Here is a 16,296-nt window from a genome sequence, read left to right as displayed (position 1 = left end):
GTGCATTATAGATTCCATCCTGTTGCTAATTATTACTCACCATCTGCTAAATGCATCCGATTGCCTTTATTATGGCTCTGCCATTTTATTCGTTGCTCTTTTCCAACACTGTCTAATTCCTGTTGTTGTTATTGTTTGTCATCATGTTTGACTTTCTGGGAAACGTTGTGACTTTCTCAGCTGTTGAATGTTTTTGGCATAATTCTATTTTTTATTTCTTCACACAAACACCAGACTCACGCCAGAGCGATTCCATTCACTCAGTAGATTCCAACATATGGTCGCAGCGGTGTCAGAGAGCTGTGACATTTATGGTGGAGCAGCTGAGCCGTTAAACCCATCACACATACGTAGGTTGTTTTGGAGAGTTGGAGATAACTGAGAAAATAAATGGGAAAAACAAACAAACTGGGGCTTTTGAGACAGACATAGTTACAATGAAAGCAATACAAAAGAGGCGAATCAAGGCAAACCCATTAAAAATCAAGAAGAAAAAGATTATGGGAGTTCACTTGAGCTGTATTCACCAGAGAGCAGACAGTCATCCAAGATGGCTGCTGTCAGGCCTCTGACCAAGAACATTAGCTTCTTTGATTTCCTGTGATTATAGATAAATGCAGTATTTTCAGGGAGATCTGTTTGTTTTATTACAAAAACACACACACACAAACATCTAAAACAGAGGTGAAGAGGCTGGAAATGAAATGAACTGCAGAAATCGGCTGAGAATAGAAGTGTTTATATCACCAGTAATTTGACTAAAGCTGATTTTAGACCTCACTCACCTTTTTCACAACGTTTAAACAGGTAATGAATGAATTGAATGTAACAGTTTCACAGTAGTTATATAGTAGTTATAATAGACAGCAATTTCTTTCATGGCATGAAGATGCATTTATCAAAGCATTGCTTTATAAATAATAAATAAATGAATTGATAAATAAATAAAACTCATCTGTGGTTGATGGTGCAGAATAATGTCCCATCATCCATCTGAGTCATTACATAAAAGCAGCATGATGGCTAATTATCATTGATAAGCTGCATTAGTCTCTGGTCACTGAGCCACTTGCTTCCACTGGAATGGTTTTCTTTGTCCCCTTGGGACATCACATTTAAACCATATCATTTATGGCCGACCCACTGACTAAGCATCAGACATCAGCCTTCTTCGAGCCGCTCGTCTGATAGAATCCAGTTCAGTTGCTCGTGGACTTGCTATCGCTAGTACTAGTACTAGTGAGTGAATACTTGTAGAACATAGTGTGTCCTGTCATAGACGTGCAGTGGGCTGACGCACACAAGACTGTGCAAGAGCTGATCAAACTGCGACGTGTGCTACAGTGTTGCAATAGTTTGATGTCATACAGTTGGTTCATCACGAATGAAACATGTTTCTATCAGTGCAACAGGAGAAACGAGCCGCCGAGAGTCGGGACAAATCACTGTGACCGATGCTGTTGCGTCCTTGTTTAACGGGTTGCCTGACACGGTAACATGCTGGACGTGACCTCAAATCACAGCTAATACACACAGTCCATGGGTGTGTATGTGTGTGTGCTGTGGTGTAAGGAAAACAAACTCACTCTTCACCCTCCCTCAAAAAGCAGAGATGAGTCAGAGACCCTTTCACCTTCAAATGTGCCGTGTTTCTGCTTAATCTTCTCTCCCCTTATAAAAATTACCTTTGTGAAAGGTGCTGGGGTTCGAGGATCTATATATCACTCAGGCTGCAAATGTATTGTCTTACAAAGGAAGGAGGGAAGTGGGAATGAATGAAGAAGGGGAGGAGTGAAGACGGGATAAAAAAGCAGGGCAGAGGAGGGGAGGATAATGGAAGGAGGGCACTGGATTGTGGAGGGAGAGATGAAGGGAGACCGGAGAAGGCAGGAGGAAATGAAGGATAAGGGGTAAATAGGGTGAGAGAGCTGACGGAGGCTAGATGGATCAAGAATGATGAAATTGTAGAAAAAACATAGCTGGGAGAGGAGAACGGGGAGGGCAGGAAGAAACAAACACGTTGGGGGACGCTGCCAGGCAGCCATGACGGCTGGAGCGCAAATTAAAGCAGGGGAGGATCAAATGAGAAGGAGTGGGTGGGAAATGAATTGGAAATGTTACCTGCAATTGTGGGGAGATGAATGAGTCCAATAATGACACTTACATCTGAAGGTTTAGGGGTGTTCTGTGTTAAAAGCATGGTGGTGCATAAGGAAGCTCAGCTGTGGCGTTCAAGTCCGTATCGATTGCTGGGATTTATCAGTTTTCATCAGAACAGGAGATGGAAGCTGCTTGCTTCATATATATGTGAATTACATGTTGACCCTGTTTGTCAGCTGGGGTTTAACATGTGATCTGTTCTTCCTCGACAGACAGGAGAACGTCCTACGTCTCCGTGAAGACGTTCAGCATCATTTTCAATAGACTCTGTTAGACAGTGTCACTTGCAAAGTGATAATTACACATTATTGATGATCCGGGCAACAGAGAAATGTGTTGTGAGCTACAACTGCTACACAATAACGTGTGAGGTCTCTCGCTTGATTGAACTCATCTATTGTTTCTGTGCACGTGGATTCGACATGAAGGACACGTTTCTGTTTTCCACCCCTGAAGAAAACAACACAACTCACTCCATCTTTCTGCTTCCGAACTCGTCTTCCATAAAACGGCGCCGAGTCATAACTGGAGGTCACAGGTTCCGGCCGTAATGTCCTCACAATGATGGCTTCATCTAAAAATAGTCCACGCGACCGCAGAAAGTGGTGCACACGCACACACACACGCGCGCACACAGGCAGACGGATCAATACAGTCTCATTTCACACCTTGTGCAGCCACGCTTCTCCAACGCAGAGGCAGCGAACGCAGGCAGAACAGGAGCGCAACGGATCCCAGTGACGCTGCTGGAGGGGCCCAGTGGAAACCAGCGTCTGGAGCCGCGTTCCTGCACTGGCATCGATCCGTCTCAGCGGCCGCGCTTCCATTTGTCCTCCGCCGCCGTCTCCTCTGAGCTTCTGTCCACTCTCTGCATCGGAGACATTAAGCTGACACTTTTATCCGTGAGCTTACGATGCTCCGTCCCACGTTACAAGCGGCTGTGAGAACAGGAAACACAGGAGTCAGAGTGTTGGCGTTCGCGCAGTGCAGCGGCGCTTTGACCCTGAGCGTCTCAGACTGAGTCGGCCTCACGTTCACACGTCTTCTGCTGAGGTCTGTCCTCGGACCTCCCTTCCTCGCTCCCTCCCTCCCTCGCTCGCCCGCTTCACCCCTGCACAGGCTGCAGACTTCGCTAATCGATATATATTCGCGTGTCTGAGTGTGCGTGCGAGTAATGGAGTGGAATCTGACAGCGATTGTCAGTCATCTCACACGGCCGGAGAAATAGAATCTAAAATGGAGCCCGGGCGGCGCGAGCCTCCACTCCTTTAAACGCGCGTGCGGCAGCTGGAGAGCATTTGATTAACATCCATCTCTGCATCACCTCTTTCTGAGCCACCTCCAGACAATAAAAACCATTACGTCCACTTTGCTGTTCGCCGCTGAGCGTTTGTCATCTCATTCTGCTGGATAACAACACAGTGAGATTACTTTTGTTCACTCATTATTCACCCGCTTACGTTTCCATTCTTTTTCCACGCATCACCTTGTCGCTCACCCCTCGTGAACCTCCGTCCTGTTTGTGTTTGCGTTATGTCGTTTTAAAGCCCAATTTGCAGCCGCTTTGTCTGGTGCGGTTTATTCAGTCAGACAGAATATTTAGTGTCTTTTTGAGCTTATTTACATCATGGCTCATCATTCATGGTTTTTTACTTTTTATAGTTTCATACATTTAGTTTTTTTTATTAAACACAGACTCAATTAAATGTGAAACCCAAAGTATTTAATTATATCTTGTTGACTGTCTAATGTGTATGCTTTTCCAATCTGAGAGCAGGAATCGGCCTGTGGAGCAATGAGATGTGTGCAAACACCATCAACCTGTCCTCCAAACAGTGTGGGGACAGCAAATTAGACAAAACCAAACATTTCTGGTGTTTACTGTGTTAGAGCATCAGGCGGAAATAATGCTCCTCGCTGCAGACATTGATTTTTATCATAAAAGGTTTCAGGATGGAAAACCAAGCCTTATTTAATGCATTTTAATGTTATGTACTGTAGATACCAGCAGGAAATGATACATTCTCTCTGAGTCGTCCTCTTAATAAACAGGACGACTCAGAGATTATGCATCATCCAACAAACATATCTCCTCAATCACAAACCTACAGCAGTGCTGCATTTTAACATGCTCATTTATTGTATTTCTGTTGGTTTGTTCAGATGAATGGTATTTATGGTCTGATGCATGATAATCTACAGTAGTCACTTTGTTCAAGGACAGTACATGTTGATTATGATTTGACATAAATTAAAAATATGTACAATCGACAAAACACTTCATACGATCAACTAAACCTTGTAACTTTTGAAGGAAGATTCTCGTCTTCATTTGAAGGCGTGAACGAACAGTTGCCAGTTCATCCTCATCTGTCGATGAAGAGAGAAGCAGCAGTCGTATCCCTAAGCACTGAAATGATTAGTTTGAACTAATAATGACAGCCGTGTTTTTGTTTTTGCCTGATTTGGCTCAGTTTCAAAGACATTAGCTTTATCTCTTCAAATAAGATTGGGAAAAATGCAAACGAGGCGTGGACCAACAGTAAATCTATATATTTTTCATATCTTGTTTTGACGTTTTGGTTCGAGTAATGTCCACCCACAGATGTTCGAACTCGGTGCTGCTCAGAAGAGATAAACAGCGCGGCTGCGATCATTGTTCTGGGCTCAAGTGTACTTCATTGAGTTGGGTTTGGGGGACGTCTTTCATGGGTGGGAAGCTGTTTGGAGGAGCAACGCGGGAGAGCGGCGTTTCCAAACACACACATTTTAAAACACTGAAAACCTTTAGTTGCTGTTGCGTAAGAGTCTTAAATGAGATCATGATAATCGGTAGACAAACACAGTTACATAAACTGCACACAGTCTATGCGTGTGTGCGTTTCATGCAGCTGCACTTGTGAGAATACGACAGGACACAGGCAGCGGCTCGTGTGGAGTCTGAGGAAACAGGATTTTCTCCACATTTTATCTTTAGTTCATTCTTCCTCACGCTCTCATTCAGGCTCGGGCTCCTTCTTCCCTGTGCCTTTATGCCTTTAATAGGAATATTGTGTGTTCACTCCCTCATTGTTTTGTTCGGTTTGTGGTTTATTTAGTTCTTGGTGAGCGTGACTCCCACCTTCGAGGCCACGTTGACGCCATGTTTGGGTCATTCACATGCAGAAAGGGTGGAGGCGAGCGCTCAGGGAGCAGCGCCGATGCTCCGACGAGCCCGTATAACGAATAGAGCTGCTAATAAACACTGAAAGGGCAGGTGTGTGTGTGTGTGTGTGTGTGTGTGTGTGTGTGTGTGTGTGTGTGTGTGTGTGTGTGTGTGTGTGTGTTTGTGCGCGCGTTTGTGCGTGTGTGCGTGCGTGCGTGCGTGCGTGCGTGCGTGCGTGCGTGCGTGCGTGTGTGTGTGTGTGTGTGTGTGTGTGTGTGTGTTTGTGCGCGTGCGTGCGTGTGTGTGTGTGTGCGTGCGTGTGTGTGCGTGCGTGTGTGCGTGCGTGTGTTTGTGCGTGCGTGCGTGTGTGCGTGCGTCTGTGTGTGTGTCTGTGTGCGTGTGTGTGTGTGTGTGAGCGAGGCAGGGGAGGGGACAGAAGCGCAGAGAATGCTAATAGTTGTGTGAGGACGCTGATGAGTCAAGCGTTTACTTAGAGCACGTCCCCACTCGCGTGCTGTAACGTACTGTATGTGTGGCTGCAGGCAGCTCTGCAGCTCTTCGCAGTGACGCGTTTTCACCTTGGCATTTACCGCCTCTGCGTCATGTTTGTTTCCACAGTTCAACCTATTTTCATTGAATTCTAATCTCCGTTCTCTGCATGAGTAATCGCGCGTATGAAAATAGCCACTTATTGGAAATTACACAGCCACTTACCTTGCTCTAATAATAAATGTAACCATGCGCCGCACAGGTAGAACCAGCGTTCGCTCCATAATCGGACCTACGAGGGCTCCGGCAAATTAGAATATGCATTTTAACCTTTGTTTATTAAGTGTTGATTGGGTTTTGTGTCTGTCAGCATCGCTACAGAGTCATCAACTGTGAAAACAGCTTTGTGCTCCTTGGAGGCTCAATACTCTGCACAAGGACTTTTCAGCAGTTTATTATCATAGGAGAAGAAGCTGTTAGTTTATTCCACCAACACCTAAGGATTTAACTTGTCAAATTTAAACCAACAAAATTTCAGACTTGCCTTCTTTTTTTATTTCAAACTTCAATGACTGTATTTTTAAACAGTTCTTCGTGGCTCAGACTTGATATCATATTTACTGAAGGCCAAGCTGGGTCTATACATGCATATGTAAAAAAATTAATATTCAGAGGTCATCACCATCCATGCTTCATTGGTGTATCATCATCACAGCAATTCCTTTGGGAAGTTCAAGGCTTTCTGCTCTGTGAAAATAGAAAATGGTGTCATCAGCATTTACTGGAGGACGAGAGAGAAAGAGAGAGAGGGAGAGAGAGCGAGAGAAGGATAAAAGGATTTACAGGTGGAGGAGGTGGAGGAGAACAAAAATGGAAATAGAGCACTGGAAAGAGGTGGCAGAAACAAGCACATATGACAAAGTTGAACCAGGAAAGGCAGAGAAAAGGTGGAGACAATGACAGATAGGTGGAAATAAAAGGTGGAATGAGAGACGCAGTTGGAGGGAGGAAGAGACAGCTCACGTTAAAATGCTGAATTATAGCATCACTGAGAGAGACAGAAAGTAAGAGTGGCTGACAGAATGTTTGCCCATAGGGCTCGTTGTGAGCAGAGAGTCGACCGAGGTAATGAACGACTCTCTCACTCGCTGTGTCCCCCCCCCCCCCCCCACACACACACACACACACGCTGAAACGTACAGACACAGCGTGATCTCACATAATGACATCAGTGTTAAGTCAGCAGTGACTGGTAGTTCTCCAGAATAGTGCTGCTCAGCAGTAGATGACTCTTCCTGACTGCACAAATCACACAAGTGTGATGTCAGACGACGTCCTGAGACTCAGCAGGTTGAGGTCCGTTCAGCGCACACGGCTGCTTTATGACTCTAATTATTTACAGAGATGCTCTGGATGGTGTTTAGAAGCAGAATAAGCCCAACGTCAACATTTTCCTAAACACTTATTTATTGAAAATTCATGCAGGCGAGGAGGAAAAGATAATAAACAGCTCCCACTACTAATTGAGTGCATTTGAATGGATAAATGGGTTCTGTTCTCATCTGGCAGTTCATCATTTAGAAAAGCACCACTGTGTCTTCTCTTTAATTCAGCTGAAGCTTTTAGAAATTGTATATATAAAATAATCATGCGTCTGTTAATACAGTCATTGATGTTGACATGTTTTCATCTTTGCGTGGTTCATTACGACAACTTAGACTAAGGCTATTGAGGAACGACAGGCTTTAAAGCTGGAGGGCCTAAGGCACATTTCAAAATACTTCCTCAAATATTTATTTATTTGAAGGAAGCACATTTATTTTTACACTCTTTTTGTTGGACTAGACTGTTTTTCCTTGTACTGTATGTTTTTGCTTTACGTTTCATATTGAACATTTAGAGACAAAGTAACAACCGGAATACATGTAAACGGGCTCCAAACACGACTCACGGCTTTGGTTCTTAAGGATGTTTATATCAAGTTAGTGTAGCATGGATGCAAATATACACACACACACACACACACACACACACACACACACACACACACACACACACACACACACACACACACACACACACACACACACACACACACACACGGCTATTTAAGTCCTGCATAGTATTTACTCACTAAGAGGCAACAGATACTTAACTGTACTTTAGTGAATACTCCCATATAGTTAGTGTGTTTATCTGGTAACTGAGGTTTTTGGTCACCCGACCCAGAGTGCGTGTGTGTTACTCAGATGGACGTGTGTGTGCATAAACAATGCAGACTGCTTGTGTGTGTGTGTGTGTGTGTGTGTGTGTGTGTGTGTGTGTGTGTGTGTGTGTGTGTGTGTGTGTGTGGGCACCTATCTGATGGACAGACCTACATGAAGGCCACAGGAGTCAACTCCACAAATAGCCTCCTGCGGTAAAAGCTAGTGGACAGACGAGCACACAGCTTGTGTGTGGTACTTGTGTGTGTGTAGGTGTGTGTGGTACTTGTGTGTGTGAAGCCGGTCTAAGCTGCTACTGTGTCCGCTGTATTTACTAAAAAGCTCGGGCAAACAGTTGGAGTAAACGTACTGTTTTTAGTTTCCAACCCATGCAGGTAAACACTCAGGCGTGGATTCTCACACAATGCACACGCTGCTGCGAGGAGACGGACAGGAAATGGGCCTTTTTCCTCCTCGGCTCCTCGCTCTTCATGCGTCTCACGCTCGCTTTCTTTTCTGTTACTTTAAGTCCGTTCTGTTGGTCTCTTCTTCAGGCTTTCTGGTCTCTCCCTCTCTGTTTGGCTCTCACATTCTCTGTTTCCATCTTAAAGTCATATGCACAATTACAGCTTGTATCCGAGAGAGCAATAACCTGAAGCTTGGGTGAAACAAAAGCAAACACAGATATTCCCTGTGAAAATATGTATTTATTCAGTCAGCTGTTATGTTGAAGACAAACATCTGGGCAGATGTTGTATTGTTTTGTACTCCTATTAGAGTGAGGTCCTAAATCAATCATCACTGCCCCTTGCATGCAGAATTGGAAAGAGAGTCGACTGCCAGGATTTTGACTGATTGCATATTTGAATGTGTACATCTGGAAGGAAGCATGGCCGAACCAGGAACTAATGCGTTACACATGGATGCAGCAAAACATCTCAGCCAAGGTCAAGTAATTTGTGCAGATTAACTGTAATCATTATGTAAACTGTGGTCACCGACGCTATTTTCATGTCATGCAACATGTTCTGGGGTGGATTTCCAACGGTGCTGCTTGTCACACAGACGCTCGGACCTTCAGAAGGTTTCAGACGTCAGTAACTGGACAAGATCAGGCCCCGACGGATGCAGCGTCCACTGTTTATAGACAGACTTTGAACAGTAACAGAATAAGAATAAGTTTTGTAATTACATAACAAGTGTTGGGGATCTTTTATGTTATGATAAGAGATTCAATTAGAGATTGTGACCATTTTTATCTTGTTTTCAATTTCAGTTTCATTTTTGTGACACTCCTACTTATCTCAGTGATAATGTGAGTTCAAACTCAGAAAGGAGCCACTGAGGTTATCAAACCCCTCCTCTGTTTGAAAAAGGGAAATAATTATGGAGCTGTGGGACCTGCTTTGTTTAGAAGCTGTGCTGCCTTCATTGCAGTGCCCACTTTGATGACGCGTGGCTCTAAAATCTCTGCTTTCGTCTGCGTTTCCCACCTTCAACACATTTTCCTGTACGTTGATGCTCAAACGTCGAACCTGCCTTTGTGAGTCACGAACCTGCTTGACCCCATGAAACAGGCTGCAGTTTCTCCATATTACACTGAGGCGTGACGCTGCTTTTTTGATACATACCGTTTTTTTTCCTAAAGCTGCTGGTCAGTTCGCTGGTCAGAGGAAGAGGCAATTATTCTTTATATAGCATCGACTGGTTTTGGAAAACAAATCCTTCATCACAGTGACCATGAGGAATGCTGCACAGCTTGTTATGCAGCTCCTCACATATGTCTCGTAGACGTTAAATATCAGCATTGCTGAGATGAAGTGCAGCATTGGTGTGTTAGTGAGTTAGAGCCATGAGAAACTCTGCAGCCGAGTCTGACTTCAGCTGCACCGTTTCACATCAGAGTGTCAGGGAGTGATACTGAATACATTACTGAATACATTCATACTGCAACGTACAAAATCTGATTTGTTTTCCTCATGTTTGCACCTTTGAAAGAACAAAAAAAGAGGAAAAAGAGGTTGACATCATTTTAATGCAGGGACAAGGTTTAGACGTCAAAAAATAATGTGAGGGAAAAACGGTGTCAGCATCGATGTCATGGATCCGATAATACTAAATTAAAACGTGATGGCAAAGGGTACTTGATGTTTATTGGTCATTATAAATTACTCAAATCATGAAGTTCTATTAGTTTATAGTACTTCAAAAAATACTTGAAATTGCTGTAGTTTGCATGTGACAGAACAACTGATGCACCTAAGAGCAGAGGAGTGAGTTTGGAAAAGGGAGGTGTGTGCGTGTGTGTGTGTGTGTACGTGTGTGTGTGTGTGTGTGTGTGTGTGTGTGTGTGTGTGTGTGTGTGTGTGTGTGTGTGTGTGTGTGTGTGTGTGTTTTATCCACAGTGGGCAAGGCCTCAGCTCTGGTTCTGATTAACTCCCTGTAAAAACACCTCTGTTCTGAACATCACAGCCCGTACATCACACTCTCCCTCCCTCACACACACACACACACACACACACTGCTCTGTTTTCTTAGCTTTGATACACTTATAGAGTTCAGAGGTGAGAGGGCTGGAGGTAACACCATGTTTTTCCAGAGCTTTCCAACCACCTAAATCTGCTGTTACACACACAAGGAGGTCCAGATGGCTGGGTGGAGACAAAAACACTATACACACATAGTCGTGCCCAAATGCACAGAAAAGGAGCGAATGATAAGCACTCATCAGGGTTCTGTTACCCGGGACCGGTGCGTTCATTCCTTTCGAGGTGTCGGTTTCTTGTCGGGTTTGGGCTGGTCCGACCGGACCGCTCCGTTCGGTCCCATCTGTCTCCACCGGTGCTCAGCAGAAGTGAACATCAGGTGGGCGGCTGCATGTGGAATGCTGGCGCAGGCTGGAGGTCGTGAGCATGTGATGTGGGGCTCTGAGCGTCGCGAGGCGGCTCTGCTGCAGGAACCTGATACCTGGTAGCCAAAGCGCTCAGCTCCTCTAAATCTTAGCCAGCTGAGAGCAGTCACATGTAATCAATGGCTGAATTTATCACTCAGAGCCAGGAGCTGTCATGTGTGTGTCCACGTGTGCGTGCGTGTGTGTGTGTGTGTGTGTGTGTGTGTGTGTGTGTGTGTGTGTGTGCGTGTGTGTGTGTGTGTGTTTTGGCCTGTGTTCATAGGGTCGACCCCTGCTACCTCTTGAGACACGATTGACGTTGTCTTTAGCGAGCAATTATAGCAGAATGACTGTGAAAAAGGTCACAGGCATCCAGCTATCAACACGTCGCAGCAAATGCCAGCTTTGTGTGCGTGTGTGTGTGTGTGTGTGTCTGTGCGCGTGTGTGTGCGACCCCCAAAATGCCAGCAGCCCTGCTACCAGCCTTGACCCTCCCCCAGCACTTGTGGGTAATCTGCAGCAATCCTGCATGATTGATGAGAGAGTTTGCGTTGCTAAGTGAAGCCGAGCATCATGGGAGTGTCCACGTTGTGTTACTGCGTGGAGAGTGCGGCGTTAAAGGTTACAGTGGCATCATTTAGGTGTGATTATGTCATCTGCAGGACAGTGTTTGATGGATGGGGTGCCACAGAGAGTCAGGGTCACAGGTACAACTAATTAAGGCTCAGATCCAGTGAATAAACACTTGTCGGTTGGTTTACGCTCCCTGTTGAGCTTAAAGCCGGTTTAAAGTGTGAGCTTCCTCCTGGTGCTCTAGTCGAACCTCTCCATGTGATGTGCAGGGATATTTTTAATTGTTGAACCACTCTGTGTGTGGACCCACCAGCGTAATGTCGGGCTTCCTTTACTTCCAGCGCTGCAGCAGTCGTCGATGCTGTCGACTCGCAGGGAACGAAGGTGTGAGGAGCGCGTATCTGCTGTGTGCGTCGTTGCTGCGACGGAGGGCAGGGTCAGAGCTACGCCACAGCTACGAGGAGCCCTTTGATTTGCAGGTGTAGCCCCTGGAAGGGATGCGGTGCCTCCTAGTTTCAAGGTTTAACCTCTCCTCATGATGGAATTAGAACATTCTCCTGATTGTTTCTGGAGAACGGCTCTCGTCACCGCTTCCTGGTGTCCTTGTGTTTCCCAGTGAATCTCCCCCATTTAAGATTTGACTGTGGCTGCGTCTCAAGGCTTCCTCCTTCAGGAGGCTCTGTGTTTTGTACTCGCTGTCTCCTTCCTATTTATGTGCACAGCCCAATTCTCCAGATGGTGACGCGTGCGGCTGTGAGTCAGTTTCTAAAGTTTGCAGGCTGTGATTTTACAATGTGCTCTATGGCGCCAGACGAACTGGTCGTAGCATCTTTAAAGCGGCCGACCTGCAGCTACGTCCCTCCCGGATAACTCACCACTGTCTCAGCATCGTGCACTATAATTGCCTGGATGATCCATAAATCTCAATTCACTCCAGGCCCGTAAGATATTACTGAATAAGGCAGTTAAAATGAAACGATTTGTTTTGATGCCGTATTCCTAACATTGTGTCACTTTCTCACATGATTGATATCTCACTTAGAAACTAGAGCCGGTTTCCTGCCGATGGCCTTCTCAGCTACAGTTCAGATCTATTGTGAGCTTCTTCTGTACACTTGATCGCTGCAGCTCCTGAGGTTCCTGAGGGCTATAAAGTCAACGCTCTCTATGAATCAGACAGCTCATTTATTACCCAGCCGAAAACTTCTCTTGTGTTCTCCGTGGACGCATTTCCAGTGAACTGCTCTGTTTTTGACAGCTCATTGACAGGGGGGAATTTTGCTGTGTTGTTTTTGAGAGGGAAGCACAAGATAAAGTCAGTCAGTGACATAGTGAAAAGTGGATTAATGAGCTACAGGCGGACGCTAGACTCACTCACTGAACATGTGGCTTTGAGGGGACGCATAGTTCCTATTTCAAGGAACAAACTCTTTTCCATTACAGGATGTTCAGCTGAACCATTTGGGCAAACGCTGTACCTGAGTGATTTTGGACATTTCAAATTGTATGGGAGAAAAAAAGCAAAGACAGAAAGCAGCAAGTGCTTCCTAAGGGAAAGATGCCTTCTATCTTCACACACACAAACCGGAGCCCGCCTGGTGCATTTCCCTCCTGGCTTTCCAATTTAAATGCAAATGTTCCCAAAACGAACTCTACAATGACGCAGAGGCAAAATCATTTGACGCAGCGATGAATTATATATTTTAATTAAGCAGCCCCGAAGAGTCCCGCCTATTCAGCCCTTTCCTCTCCAATAGGAAATGAATAAATAAATATGGAAGATGGGATGAAGAGAGGAATAAATGGGAGAGTCAGGGGAGGGAAGAATGGATGGATTTGGGAGGAGGATTTGTATTGAGATTGTGTGATTGCAGCGCTAACCGCTGTGGGCTGTCATTATGTGAGCGATCTGAGGCTGTCAGATTTCAAAACTGTATTGTTTGCTGATAGACGGGCTAAATACCCCCACAGTTTCAACCGCACACGTACACACACAGCACAAACTCCTGCGTTTGCACCGTGACTCCCGGATACACACACACACACACACACACACACACACACACACACACACAGTTTGATGGGCAAACCAGCACTTAGAAAATGAAGAGCAGAGATGGGGATTGTGTTGCTCTGACAAGGGATGCAATTTTAATTTCACCCCCTGTCACTCTCTTCAATATCTGCTCAGATGAAATACATATGAGCTGCCAATCACTCACACAAACAAACAGACACACAATCACGTGCACGTGGGAACGTGCATCTCTTAATCACATGCAGACTTCATTTGCTGTTTTTCTTGATGCCACAGGTGCAAAAACTCCAAAACCTAATAAAACAAAAATGTTTTTCAGCGTTTCTAGTAATTAAAACCAGTCCAGGCAACATCTACTGTGTGGGATATTTTTGTAGATACCTTATTGTCAATTGTAGCTTTAAAAGCATTTGCTCACAGAATAAATGGCATAAGTGCAGCGTAGTGCAGTGACGCAGATGTGTGTGTGTGTGTGTGTGTGTGTGTGTGTGTGTGTGTGTGTGCGCGTGTTTGTGTGTGCGTGCATGTGTATGTTTGTGTGTCTGTGCATGCGTGTGTGTTTGTGTGTGCTTGCGTGCATGTGTGTGAAATGCTTCCAGTGCAGCAGTCGTCCATGTTAATGACGTTCTAGTGTCTACTTTTGTTCACCTGCTTGTTCACACACCCATGTCCTCTTTACAACCAAGGACCCTCCATGGCTTCTGTCAGAGTCCAACACTGGGTACCAGTGGAACGAGAAACGAGCGCTGCGTCTTATGAATAAAAACATTTAATTACGAGAAAACTCTTCGGTGCCATTATCTTAATTATTCCTAATGAGAATCACCTTCTGTAATTACTCTGTGTTGCTTTTGCATAAACCAAAGTGAAAACCAGGCCTGACTTCTGTAACAAACCTCACTTTAGGTGTGACAGATTTATTTTTCCATTTCAATTTTTTAGCCACAATCAGCGTTGCGTTTTGTAAAAAGTCGTCTTTGTTCTTCCTTGTAATCCGTCGTTTGCGTGGAAGAGCCTTTTTTTTCAAGCACCATTAGTCGGGGCCGCTCATGAAAACATTCCCTTGTGTGTTTAATGTATGTGACCACATTATTCCTTTTCACTTTTTAGTTCAGCTGTAAAAGCTTTTTCATGTTCTTGTTTCATTTCCTACTCAGCATTACTTGTGGACATCATTTTTCCTTCACTCAGAGATGCTTAAACAATGGTGTTCGTGTTCAGCTCTAACAAAGAGACTAAAGGAGTGAAGGATATTAAATTGGAGAGGGAAACGGAGCGATATCGTGTGTACTGAGGACGCTCAGATGGCAACAGAAAGTAGGGGATGAGTATCAGAAGCCAAACAGTGAACTAGAGGTAATGGGAGATGACAGTCGAGGTCTTGCAGCCAAAGAACAACTTTAATTCCTTCGCCTCCACTTGGAGTGTTCACCGTGTTCCCCACACGCAGGCACACACACCTTGCTCCAGCAAGGCTCACACATCATTTGTCTGTTAGGAGCCGTTATCTCCCCGAGCCGAACAGCAGACAGGGAACAAAGAAGGCTGGAGGTCACATTTTAATTGGAGGAAGTGAGTTCAAGAACCTCTTGTTTGCAGGCGTCTCTGCTGTTGAAGAGAATATTGAATTTTTTAGAACTACAACTATTTAGTTCATTTATAGCTGACCCTGACCTCCGACCTTTCAGCTTCTAGTGGAGAGAAAGATGCAAACAGGCAGTTATTGAATGGGGGCATTTCTAACGGCACGTCTTGGGTATTCAAGGTCTACAAACATTTGTAAGAATTATTTATTAACTACTAAAATATCTTTTCTTTTTCGCATCCTGTTTATTTAAAGGGTGAAAAAAGTCCAGATATTTAGGAAACTCACTTGTTTGCGCCCTTGCCAAGATTTAAATTAAAAGATCAGCACCACTTTCAAGTATTATGCTGAAACCGAAGCCTCATGCCGGTTGCCTGGCAACAGGTTTGGACCGAGAAATAATGTGGTATGCACCCCCCCCTCCAGTAAGAAAGCAATTAGCTTTTATTACTTTTTTTTTCTTAAATTACAAATAACTTATAAAGAATTGATTAGTGCTGCTAGGCAGATTATATGAGAGCACCCTAAACTCGGCCCATTACTGCTTTTCACTTCCGATCTTCATACTTAAGAAAAACAAAACTTCCATAATGAATAATGCAGGCGAATGTTTAAGTGACCTCCTCCCAGCACGTGAGTCACCTACAGAAACGCCTTCCAGCACCTCATAATAGCTTGGTGACAGACCTATTGACGTATTATGTAAACTGAAACCTAGATAAAGGCTCCTGTTCATTCATATGAAGGATTCTCAGTGAATTTCTTCCCTGAAAATCACCTGATGATCCTCAACACTTCCTCGTTGTGCAGGCAGCATCAGAGGCGCCGGCAACTTCATCCAATGTAGCTGTCGTCCAACAGCACACCTTTAATGAGATTAAAATGGAATGATCAATTCTAAATTCTACTAATAAAAATAATTACAGGGCTCTGTGGCTCAGAAAACATCTTCATTTGTATCTATTATTCTCTCCTTCAGTGGCAGGAGTGTGCTTTTGCCAGTGTTAATGCGGAGGTGGTGCTGATTCTGAGGTGGGCGGGTAAACCAGGAGTATGTTTATATTGTCGACGTGATTGACAGCCATGAGCTCCTGCCCCTTCCTGATTGGTTAGAAGGGCAAGGCTCGCTCAACAGCAACCCTCTGGGGAAGGTTCCTGCACTAGACAGGCTGGGTCAGACAAGACTGAGAGCACATCTACAAATTAAAATAT

The 16,296-nt window shown here is 44.7% G+C and overlaps 1 protein-coding gene across 5 annotated transcripts in view; it reads left to right on the top strand.

Moving 5' to 3' along the window:
• The window catches only part of cntfr (ciliary neurotrophic factor receptor), a 153,964-nt gene that overhangs the window by 49,529 nt on the left and 88,139 nt on the right, over positions 1-16,296 (top strand). The window lies entirely within an intron of this gene.

This window comes from Betta splendens, chromosome 12 (assembly GCF_900634795.4).
Source record: "Betta splendens chromosome 12, fBetSpl5.4, whole genome shotgun sequence".
NCBI lineage: Eukaryota > Metazoa > Chordata > Actinopteri > Anabantiformes > Osphronemidae > Betta > Betta splendens.
Note: the sequence above shows the minus strand (reverse complement) of the source record. Positions and strands in the feature narration are given on the sequence as shown.